The sequence below is a fragment of the Mustela putorius genome, unplaced genomic scaffold (genome assembly GCF_011764305.1).
Source record: "Mustela putorius furo isolate JIRA1106 unplaced genomic scaffold, ASM1176430v1.1 tig00003834_pilon_pilon_pilon, whole genome shotgun sequence".
NCBI classification, from domain to species: Eukaryota; Metazoa; Chordata; class Mammalia; order Carnivora; family Mustelidae; genus Mustela; species Mustela putorius.
Window position 1 is genome coordinate 128,720,061 of NW_025421987.1, and position 11,340 is coordinate 128,731,400.

At 41.6% G+C, this 11,340-nt stretch overlaps 1 long non-coding RNA gene across 1 annotated transcript in view; it reads right to left on the bottom strand.

Annotated features, from left to right (window-relative positions):
• LOC101689307 overlaps positions 1-10,247 on the bottom strand; it is a 57,298-nt gene extending 47,051 nt beyond the window's left edge. The window contains exon 1 of the long non-coding RNA XR_199567.3: positions 10,160-10,247. This is a non-coding gene — a long non-coding RNA (uncharacterized LOC101689307). The remainder of the gene's footprint in view (positions 1-10,159) is intronic.
• Between the last annotated feature and the right edge of the window lie 1,093 nt (positions 10,248-11,340).

Genomic DNA, 11,340 nt, shown 5'->3' on the forward strand with positions numbered 1-11,340 from the left:
ACTACCACACTGACCCACTTCCCAGAAGGGCTGTGAGATGTAAGGACTAATTACAAAGGCTAATAAAATATTTACAGAGCCTATGGCACACTTTGGATGTGCAAGGGCTTACTTAAAAACATTGACAGTGCTGGATAAACACTGCATGGAGCCTAGTGCCACTCTGGAGAAGAGTAAACAACTTGCCAGGGTAATTTCAAGCTCTATTAGATGCTTGCAGCAAATATCACTGTTATCTAAGAGGAGAGAAAATCTGCCACACAGGAAATCTTGACTGAAGGCCACAGCCCAGCCATGCAGAGCAATGTGGTTTGATTAAAATGAGCAGTGACCTTTTGTGCAAGCACTGGTATCTCTGGGCTTTTTCAGAATTTGAGAAGGTAGAACTGAGTCAGTGGTGGACAACCTCGAGTTCAAGCTCCAGGGTCTGGCCTGCTTGGTAAAGAAACCCCACCCACTCCAGGAATCTGAAGCAGAGGCGGCTCTGGGGTGACCAGGCCCCAGAAAGGGAGGACATCTTGGTGAAAAGTGTAGCTGCATTTTGGATCTTAGCAGAGGATGGTAGAAATAGCAAATAGCGTGGCCCATTTATGTAACAAAAAGAAAGCCATTGTATCAGGGGTGCAGACCGGAAGATAGAGCCCATGCCAGGAAGTTGGTGCAGGGGAATAGAGGTAAGAGAAAAAGCTGAAATGATACTGGGGGGACAGTGGGATCATCCTGAGATTGGCAACAGTGGGCAATTGCTATCATCTAGGGCCGGGGGAACGAAGGTGGTGGTGTTGCCGGAGCCCAGATGTGAGCTGCACCCACAAATAAGACGCAGTCACCACCAGAGACATGACTCAAAGCAGAAAAGGCAGGGCAGAAATCCTGGTATGTGGAGTAGGCATGGTGGATACTCTGGCACAGAGCAGAGCAGGGGAGGGCTCTGTGAGCCAAGGCCAGATTCCCAGCACAGAGCAGGGCAATGGAAGGTGGGACCAAGCAAGGTCAGCTAAGCCAGATAGAATGCTAGACTCCCACTGAAGAACAATGGGAAACATTCATTGGTCTTTAAGCCAGGAGTGACTTTCCCCATCAGGCACACTAGATAAACAGCAGATCAGGAGCAGACCTCTGGCCTCCCAACTGCCTGCCTAGCTCACGAGTTGTCACCTGGTGAGCCCCATGCCTGCAGCACCCACTCCTTATGAGAGCAAGTCTGTGGGCCAAGGGATAGGAGTCTGATCACTTAACACAAGTTGTAAACTCCCAAGGCTGGTGGCCTCTGGGAGCAGGTTGAGTGCTCTCTCTTTCTCTCTCTCTCTCGGAATTTGAGTTCTAGCTTTTTACTGCTTCAAAGACCTGGTGCCAGAGGCAATCTAGTTCTAACTGGTTAACCATATTCTCATACCATGTAGGCATAGGAATTCCAGCTCCTAAAAGTCACCTTCACTTCCACCACAAATTGCTCAGCTGACAATAGGGTCAGTGAATGGGGCAATGTGTTAAAAACATCAGAATATGTGGATCAGTTGGGTGATCCCGGGAAGCAATCTAGAAAGTTCCAGACAAGCTATCCTTTCATTTTTCCTCAGTAAGAACAGTGTTTGAAATTGTAAACTGCCTTATGAATCAAATAAGAAGAGGTAAGTTCATGGGGTGTTAATTTAATGGCTCACTTGGGCTTTGACTAATTTTGTTCTGTGACAGCATGATAATTTTAGAAACTTCAAACTGGGAAGTAAAAAGTAATTCATTCCCATTCACTCTGTGTCAACAGAAATGAACTGCTGGGAACTGAGTGTTCCTTTAGGTGGGCAGGGAGATGGGGTTCGGAAACTCTTAGAGCATCAGGGAGATAATTTACAGAAGGTTGTCTGATTTATTGGTGACAGGACTGGAGTCCTGAATCCAGGACTTGGGCCAGAGTTGTGCCTGGGACTTGGGGATACCTAGCTGTTAATAGTGTCCTCCCCTCACCCTCAAATTCTGTTCTGAAGCTCCTTTTCTTTCCAAAGAGCTTCACAAGGATATTTTTTTCTGCTTCCCCATCCCCCCTTGGACACAACACTGGTATTGTTTGTGGTGCTCCAAGAGTTTTGAGATCTGATTCTTAGTCAGGAGAAGCTCATGTGACTCAACCATTTTATCTGAAGGTAAAAAGAGGGAATGGATTTTCCAGTGCCTAGCACAGTGCCTGGTGCACAGGAAGAGATCAACGATGCCCCCTTCTTTCATGGTGGTGTTGTTCATCAGCCATTATGCTGGATAGTCTCTATTTGCTTTTCCCAGCAGGCAGATCCTAATGTCAGGGATCCCTGGCATCCCTGTTTCTGTTTCTGTTTCTCCCTTCTATGGGAGGCACTGGCTGATGTGGTGGCATGTGTGGGAATGCTGGGCTTCTCCTGCAAAGGCTAAAGCTCTTGTGCAGATTTCTTTCTCCCTTTGCCACCTCAGGATTCCATAGTTGCTAGACACAAGTACTTCACCTGCCCCCTTGGCTTCCCACCCTCTCCATATTCTCAGAAATAACCCTTTTTTACATTCTTGTTAACTACCCCATTTGAGTGTGCCCTCCTTTTTTTTTTTTTTTGACTGTTTAACCTAGTAATTGATTAAACTATATTTCAGGGGAGGAGCCAAGATGGCAGAGAAGTAGCAGGCTGAGGCTACATCAGGTAGCAGGAGATCAGCTAGAGAGCTTATCTAAACATTGCAAACACCTACAAATACAACAGGAGATCGAAGAGAAGAAGAACAGCAATTCTAGAAACAGAAAATCAATGACTTTCTGAAAGGGAGGACTGGTGGAGAAGTGAATCCAAAGCAACGGGAAGATAGACCGCCGGGGGGAAGGTCCAGCAAGTGGCGGAGCAACGGAGCACAAAATCGGGACTTTTAAAAGCCTGTTCTGCTGAGGGATGTTGCTCCAGAGGCTAAACTGGGGTGAAGCCCACATGGGGTCAGGGTGGCCCCAGGTCCCTTAAGGCCACAGAAGGATCGGGGGTGTCTGAGTGTTGCAGAGCTTGCAGGTATTAGAATGGGGAAGCTGGCTACAGAGACAGAGCCGAGGAGTGAGCTCTCAGCTCAGGGTTACCTTGAACTGGTTGCAGCCTGGGTGAGCTCGGAGCGCGGCTCGATGCCAGGGAGACGGGAGTTATTGGGTGCTATTCTCTGAGGGCTCAGTGAGGAGTGGGGCCCTGAGCTCCCGGCTCCTCTGGGCCGGAGACTGGGAGGCTGCTATATTCATTCCCATCCTCTGGAACTCTACGGAAAGCGGTCAGGGAACAAAAGCTCCCAAAAGCGAACCCGAGCAGATTACTCAGCCCGGCCCCTGGTAAGGGCAATGCAAAGACACTTGAAAATCACTACAACAGGCCCCAGAAGATCAACAAGAAATCCAGCCAGGACCAAGTTCACCTACCAAGGAGTGCAGGTTCAATACCAAGGAGAGCAGCAGAATTCCAGAGGAGGAGAAAGCAAAGCATAGAACTGATGGCTTTCTCCCCATGATTCATTAGCTTTGCAGTTAATTTAATTTTTTTTTAAATTTTTTTCTTCAGCTAATTTTTTTAACTTTTATCCTTTTATTTTTTTAACTATGTAATATATATATATTTTCTTTTTTATATTTTTTCTTTATTCATTTTCATTTTTTAAACCTCTTTTCATCCCCTTTCTCCACCTCACAATTTAGGGTCTCTTCTGATTTGATTAAAGCGTATTTTCCTGGGGTCTTTGCCACCCTTTTAGTATTTTACTTGCTCCTTCATATCTTATCTGGACAAAATGACAAGGCAGAAAAATTCACCATTAAAAATAGAACAAAAGGTAGTACCAAAGACTAGGGACCTAATCAATACAGACATTGGTAATATGTCAGATCTAGAGTTCAGAATGACGAGTCTCAAAGTTCTAGCCAGGCTCGAAAAAGGCACAGAAGATATTAGAGAAACCCCCTTGGGAGATATAAAAGCCATTTCTGGAGAAATAAAAGAACTAAAATCTAACCAAGTTGAAATAAAAAAAGCTATTAATGAGGTGCAATAAAAAATGGAGGCTCTTATTGCTACGATAAATGAGGCAGAAGAAAGAATTAGTGATATAGAAGACCAAATGACAGAGAATAAAGAAGCTGAGCAAGGGACAAACAGTTACTGGACCACAAGGAGAGAATTCAAGAGATAAGTGACACCATAAGATGAAACAACATTAGAATAATTGGGATTCCAGAAGAAGAAGAAATAGAGGGGGGAGCAGAAAATATATTGGAGAGAATTATTGGAGAGAATTTCCCTAATATGGCAAAGGGAACAAGCATCAAAATCCTGGAGGAGCAGAGAACCCCCCTCAAAATCAACAAGAATAAGTCCACAACCTGTCACCTAATAGTAAAATTTACAAGTCTTAGTGACAAAGAGAAAATCCTGAAAGCAGCCCAGGAAAAGAAGTCTGTAACATACAATGGTAAAAATATTAGATTGGCAGCTGACTTATCCACAGAGACCTGGCAAGCCAGAAAAAACTGGCATGATATTTTCAGAGCACTAAACGAGAAAAACAGGCAGCCAAGAATACTATATCCAGCTGGGCTATCATTGAAAATAGAAGGAGAGATAAAAAGCTTCCAGGACAAACAAAAGCTGAAAGAATTTGCAAACACCAAACCAGCTCTACAGGAAATATTGAAAGGGGTCCTCTAAGCAAAGAGAGAGCCTAAAAGTAGTAGATCAGAAAGGAACAGAAACAATATAAACTAACAGTCACCTTACAGGCAATACCATGGCACTAAATTCATATCTCTCAATAGTTACCCTGAATGTTAATGGGATAAATCCCCCAATCAAAATACACAGGATATCAGAATGGATAAAAAACAAAACCCATCTATATATTGCCTACAAGAAACTCATTTCAGACCCGAAGACACTTCCAGATTATAAAGTGAGGGAGTGGAAAAGAATTTACCATGCTAATGGACATCAGAAGAAAGCAGGAGTGGCAATCCTTATATCAGATCAAATAGATTTTAAGCCAAAGACTATAATAAGAGACAAGGAAGGACACTATATCATGCTCAAAGGATCTGTCCAACAAGAAGATCTAACAATTTTAAATATCTATGCCCCTAACATGGGAGCAGCCAACTATATAAACCAATTAATAACAAAATCAAAGAAACACATCAATAATAATACAATAATAGTAGGGGACTTTAACACTCCCCTCACTGAAATGGACAGATCATCCAAGCAAAAGATCAACAAGAAAATAAAGGCCTTAAATGACACGCTGGACCAGATGGACATCACAGATATATTCAGAACATTTCATCACAAAGAAACAGAATACACATTCTTCTCTAGTGCACATGGAACATTCTGCAGAATAGATCACATCCTGGGTCCTAAATCAGGTCTCAACTGGTATCAAAAGATTGGGATCATTCCCTTCAGACCACAATGCTCTGAAGCTAGAACTCAATCACCAAAGGAAATTTGGAAAGAACCCAAATACATGGGAGACTAAACAGCATCCTTCTAAAGAATGAATGGGTCAACCAGGAATTTAAAGAAGAATTGAAAAAATTCATGGAAACAAATGATAATGAAAACACAATGGTTCAAAATCTTTGGGACACAGCAAAGGCACTCCTGAGGGGAAAATGTATAGCGGTACAAGCCTTTCTCGAGAAACAAGAAAGGTCTCAAGTATACAGCCTAACCCTACACCTAAAGGAGCTGGAGAAAGAACAAGAAAGAAACCCTAAACCCAGCAGGAGAAGAGAAATCATAAAGATCAGAGCAGAAATCAATGAAATAGAAACCAAAAAAAACAATAGAACAAATCTACAAAACTATGAGCTGGTTCTTTGAAATAATTAATAAGATTGATAACCCCCTAGCCAGACTTATCAAAAAGAAAAGAGAAAGGACCCAAATAAACAAAATAATAAATGAAAGAGGAGAGATCACAACTAACACCAAAGAAATACAAACAATTATAAGAACATAATATAAGCAACTCTACACCAAAAAATTTGACAATCTGGAAGAAATGGATGCATTTCTAGAGACATATAAACTACCACAACTGAACCAGGAAGAAATAGAAAACCTGAACAGACCCATAACCAGTAAGGAGATTGAAACAGTCATCAAAAATCTCCAAACAAACAAAAGCCCAGGGTCAGACCGCTTCTTAGGGGAATTTTATCAAACATTTAAAGAAGAACTAATTCCTGTTCTCCTGTAACTGTTCTAAAAAATAGAAATGGAAGGAAAACTTCCAAACTCATTTTATGAGGCCAGCATCACCTTGATCCCAAAACCAGACAAGGATCCTATCAAAAAAGAGAACTACAGACCATTATCCTTGATGAACACAGATGCAAAAATTCTCACCAAAATACTAGCCAATAGGATTCAACAGTACATTAAAAGGATTATTCACCATGACCAAGTGGGATTTATTCCAGGGCTGGTTCAACATCTGCAAATCAATCAATGTGATACAATACATTAATAAAAGAAAGAACAAAAACCATATAATTTTTTCAATAGATGCTGAAAAAGCATTTGACAAAGTACAGCATTGCTTCCTGATCAAAACTCTTCAAAGTGTAGGGATAGAGGGCACATACCTCAATATTATCAGAGCCATCTATGAAAAACCCACTGCAAATATCATTCTCAATGGAGAAAAACTGAAAGCTTTTCCACTAAGGGCAGGAACATGTCAGGGATGTCCATTATCACCACTGCTATTCAACATAGTACTAGAAGTCTTAGCCTCAGCAATCAGACAACAAAAAGAAATTAAAGGAATCCAAATCGGCAAAGAAGTCAAACTATCACTCTTCGCAGATGATATGATACTATATGTGGAAAACCCAAAAGACTCCACTCCAAAACTGCTAGAACTTATACAGGAATTCAGTAAAGTGTGAGGATATAAAATCAATGCACAGAAATCAGTTGCATTTCTCTACACCAACAAGGTAGAAGAAAAATAAATTAAGGAGTCAATCCCCTTTACAATTGCACCCAAATCTATAAGATACCTAGGAATAAACCTAACCAAAGAGACACAGAATCTATACTCAGAAAACTATAAAGTACTCATGAGAGAAATTGAGGAAGACACAAAGAAATGGAAAAAGGTTCCATGCTCCTGGATTGGAAGAACAAATATTGTGAAAATGTCTATGCTACCTAAAGCAATCTACATATTTAATGCAATTCCTGTCAAAATACCATCCATTTTTTTTCAAAGAAATGAAACAAATAACCCTAAAATTTATATGGAACCAGAAAAGACCTCGAATAGCCAAAGGGATATTGAAAAAGAAAGCCAACCAAAGTTGGTGGCATCACAATTCCGGACTTCAAGCTCTATTACAAAGCTGTCATCATCAAGACAGCATGGTATTGGCACAAAAACAGACACATAGATCAAAGGAACACAATAGAGAGTCGAGAAATAGACCCTCGACTCTATGGTCAACTAATTTTTTACAAAGCAGGGAAGAATGTCCAATGGAAAAAAGACAGCCTCTTCAATAAATGGTGTTGGGAAAATTGGACAGCCACATGCAGAAAAATGAAATTGGACCATTTCTTTACACCACACATGAAAATAGACTCAAAATGGATGAAGGACCTCAATGTGTGAAAGGAATCCATCGAAATCCTTGAGGAGAACACAGGCAGCATCCTCTTCGATCTCAGCTGCAGCAACATCTTCCTAGGAACATCGCCAAAGGCAAGGGAAGCAAGGACAAAAATGAACTATTGGAATTTCATCAAGATCAAAAGCTTTTGCAGAGCAAAGGAAACAGTTAACAAAACCAAAAGACAACTGACAGAATGGGAGAAGATATTTGCAAACGACATATCAGATAAAGGGCTAGTGTCCAAAATCTATAAAGAACTAACAAACTCAACACCCAAAGAACAAATAATCCAATCAAGAAATGGGCAGAAGACATGAACAGACATTTCTGTAAAGAAGACATCCAGATGGCCAACAGACACGTGATAAAGTACTCTACATCACTCGGCATCAGGGAAATACAAATCAAAACCACAATGAGATATCACCTCACACCAGTCAGAATGGCTAAAATTAGCAAGTCAGGAAATGACAGATGCTGGCGAGGATGTGGAGAAAGGGGAACCCTCCTACACTGTTGATGGGAATGCAAGCTGGTGCAACCACTGTGGAAAACAGCTTGGAGGTTCCTCTAAATGATGAAAATGGAACTACCCTACGACCCAGCAATTGTACCACTGGGGATTTGCCCTAAAGATACAAACGTAGTGATCCGAAGGGGCACGTGCACCCGAATGTTTATAGCAGCACTGTCTACAATAGCCAAACTATGGAAAGAACCTAGATGTCCATCAACAGATGAATGGATAAAGAAGATGTGGTGTATATATACACACTGGAATACTATGCAGCCATCAAAAGAAATGAAATCTTGCCATTTGCGACGATGTGGATGGAACTAAAGGGTATCATGCTTAGCGAAATAAGTCAAGCAGAGAAAGACAACTATCATATGATCTCCCTGATATGAGGAGGTGGTGATGCAACATGGGGGTAGGTGAAGAATGAATGAAGAATGAATGAGCCAAGATGGGATTGGGAGGGAGACAAACCATAAGTGACTCTTAATCTCACAAAATAAACTGAGGGTTGCTGGAGAAAGGGTGTTTGGGAGAGGGGGTTGGGGTTATGGACATTGGGGAGGGTATGTGCTATGGTGAGTGCTGTGAAGTATGTAAACCTGGTGATTCACAGACATGTACCCCTGGGTTTAAAAATACATTATATATTTATAAAAAATTTTTTAAAAATCTAAAAAAACAAACAAAAAAACTATATTTTATAGGAAAAACCCAGTTTGCAAATTCCCAGGGTCTTTGGTGGCCGCTTTGCCTGGCTGTGGTCTGCTCACATCCATGTCTTTGCTATTTCATCTTTTCAAATTCCTCATCAGAGAGGTTATAGGAGAGGAAGTTGGGAGAGTTTACATCAAGGAGTGTGATTAGACATCTGACTTATGGCCTATGGTACACATTTTCTAGAACATGGCCAACAAAGGATATTCTATCCCACTGTGGCCACAAGTACGGCTCATATACAAATGCTGAGCTCAAGAGTCTCATACATCTCTCCTGTAGCCAGAGAGTATGAAGACAAGTGATAGAACCAGACCATTTACTATGATTTCTGGGAAACTGAGCATTGGATACAAGCACCCAGAGACATGTCGGGCACTTCATTGACACTTGACACCTGTTTGTAAACTAAGAAATGAATTCTGACATATATCCACATTCCCTCTGGAGGGGGCATATGGGGCATATAGTTTCTGATGAAACCATCAGTTTCTTAAGTGTAAAATGTGCCCCGTGTGTGTCCACTCCTATGTATCCAGCCATTCTCTGTAGAATGCAATCCTTAGACCTTTGGTGGCCATTGACAGGAGCATCCAGCTGGGTCTCTGGTCTTCAGCTGTCCTTTCTAAGGGAATATACCATGCATTCTTGGGGTTGGCATTCCACTGCAAACCTCAATTCCAGCTTCTGAATTGACTAAAAGACAAAAGGATGAGAGGACTCAAAATCTGCAGCTACCTCTAGAGCTCTTTCCTGAAGAATGTTGACCAGGAGTTGTCCCCAGGATGACTCTTATTGCAGTAAGAGCCTTTCCCTTGGAGGATGTGTTTCATAATGCTATTTGAGTGTTAGGGAATTACTGAGGAAAGAAGATTTGCTTTAGGTGAAGGATCTTTGGTAATGATGAACTAGCATGTTTTCTGGAGCCAACAGTCTGCAGGAAGCTGCTCAGAAAGTGCATTTGTGCCCTATGCTAATGGAGTTGCTGGTAGAGAAAGAAGAAGGTCCTGGGCCCTTGAGCAAAAGTGGATGTGATCTTTTGCCCTGTGACAATTTTCAGACAAACACTTATAACTACTACAAATTATCCTCATCATCACAATTCCAGCAGATAAATGGGACTTTACCAATGAGTACCTGAAATCTCGCCTGGACTGCCTACCTCATTCAACTGAAGCAGCCATTTCTATGGGTGCTTAGGAACAGGTCTACGAATTTCGGCAGAACAAGCAGGTAAACCAGGGGCCCTAGAAAGCTGAATTTACCCTTGGCCATTTTCCTCTGCTTGCTAGAATCAGCACCAGGACCTTCTAGTTAGGTTGGCACACTTCACTCTGACCAGCTTGATTGGTCTAGAGTCCTATTGTGACAGCGGTTGTTTGTGATGTTCTAGACTTCCTTTTCAGAAGAATGTTGTCTTAGGGTTCTCCAAAGAAACAGAACCAATAGAATATACATGTGGAGTGGGAGGGAAGGAGAGAGGAGAGGTTTATTTTAAGGAATTGTCTCACACAATTATGGGGGCTAGCAAGTCCAAATTTTGTAGGCTATACTGGCAGCCTGCCAATTCAGGCAAGAGTTAATGTTACAGTGTTGAATTCAAAGGCTGGGAACAGGCAATATTTCTATATTGTGCAGTCTTAAGGGGAATGCCTTCTTTCTCAGGGAAACTTAGTCTTCCCTTGTAAGGTCTACAAATAACTGGATAAGCCCACCTACATTAGGGAGGATAGTGTACTTTACTTCAAGTCTACTGATTTAGGGGGTCCTAAGTGGTTCCGTTGGTTACGTTTATGACTCTTGATTTTGGCTCAGGTTGTGATCTCAAGGTTGTGAGATTGAGCCCTGCATTAAACTTTATGCTTGAGATTCTCTTCCTATGTCTATCATCGCCACTCTCTCTCTCTAAAAATAAATAAATCTTTTTAGAAAGATCTATTGATTTAAGTGTTACTCTTTACTCAAAAATCAAATGATTGTTAATGTTAATCACATCTTAAAAAATACCTTCACAGCAACATCTAGACGGGTATTTTACCATACAACTGGGCACCATAGCCCAGCCAAGCTGTTGCATAATATGAACCATATTATCTGACACAAATCTCCCCAAATAGGTGTACGTTCCAACAGATATGTGCCCTTTACAGAGAACAGTCATTCTGAAGAGAGTTGGCAGAAGGAGATATACATGAGCAAATAAGGAGAAATGTGTATGTTCTAGCATGATCTGGATCTTAGTGCCCCATTTTTTCTATTAATCAAAGTCACAGCTCATTGGAACTGTTAAGTGGATGAGTTTCTTGCATGCTAAAACTGGCAGTGCCCCCTGAAGCTCTAGTATCCCTTCTCATTTTGTCCTTGCTCTGCACTCCTGTCCCACATCCCAGAGAGGAGCAGCATAGCAGCTGGGCTGTGTTCCCTAACAGTTGAGGTCACCGTGTGT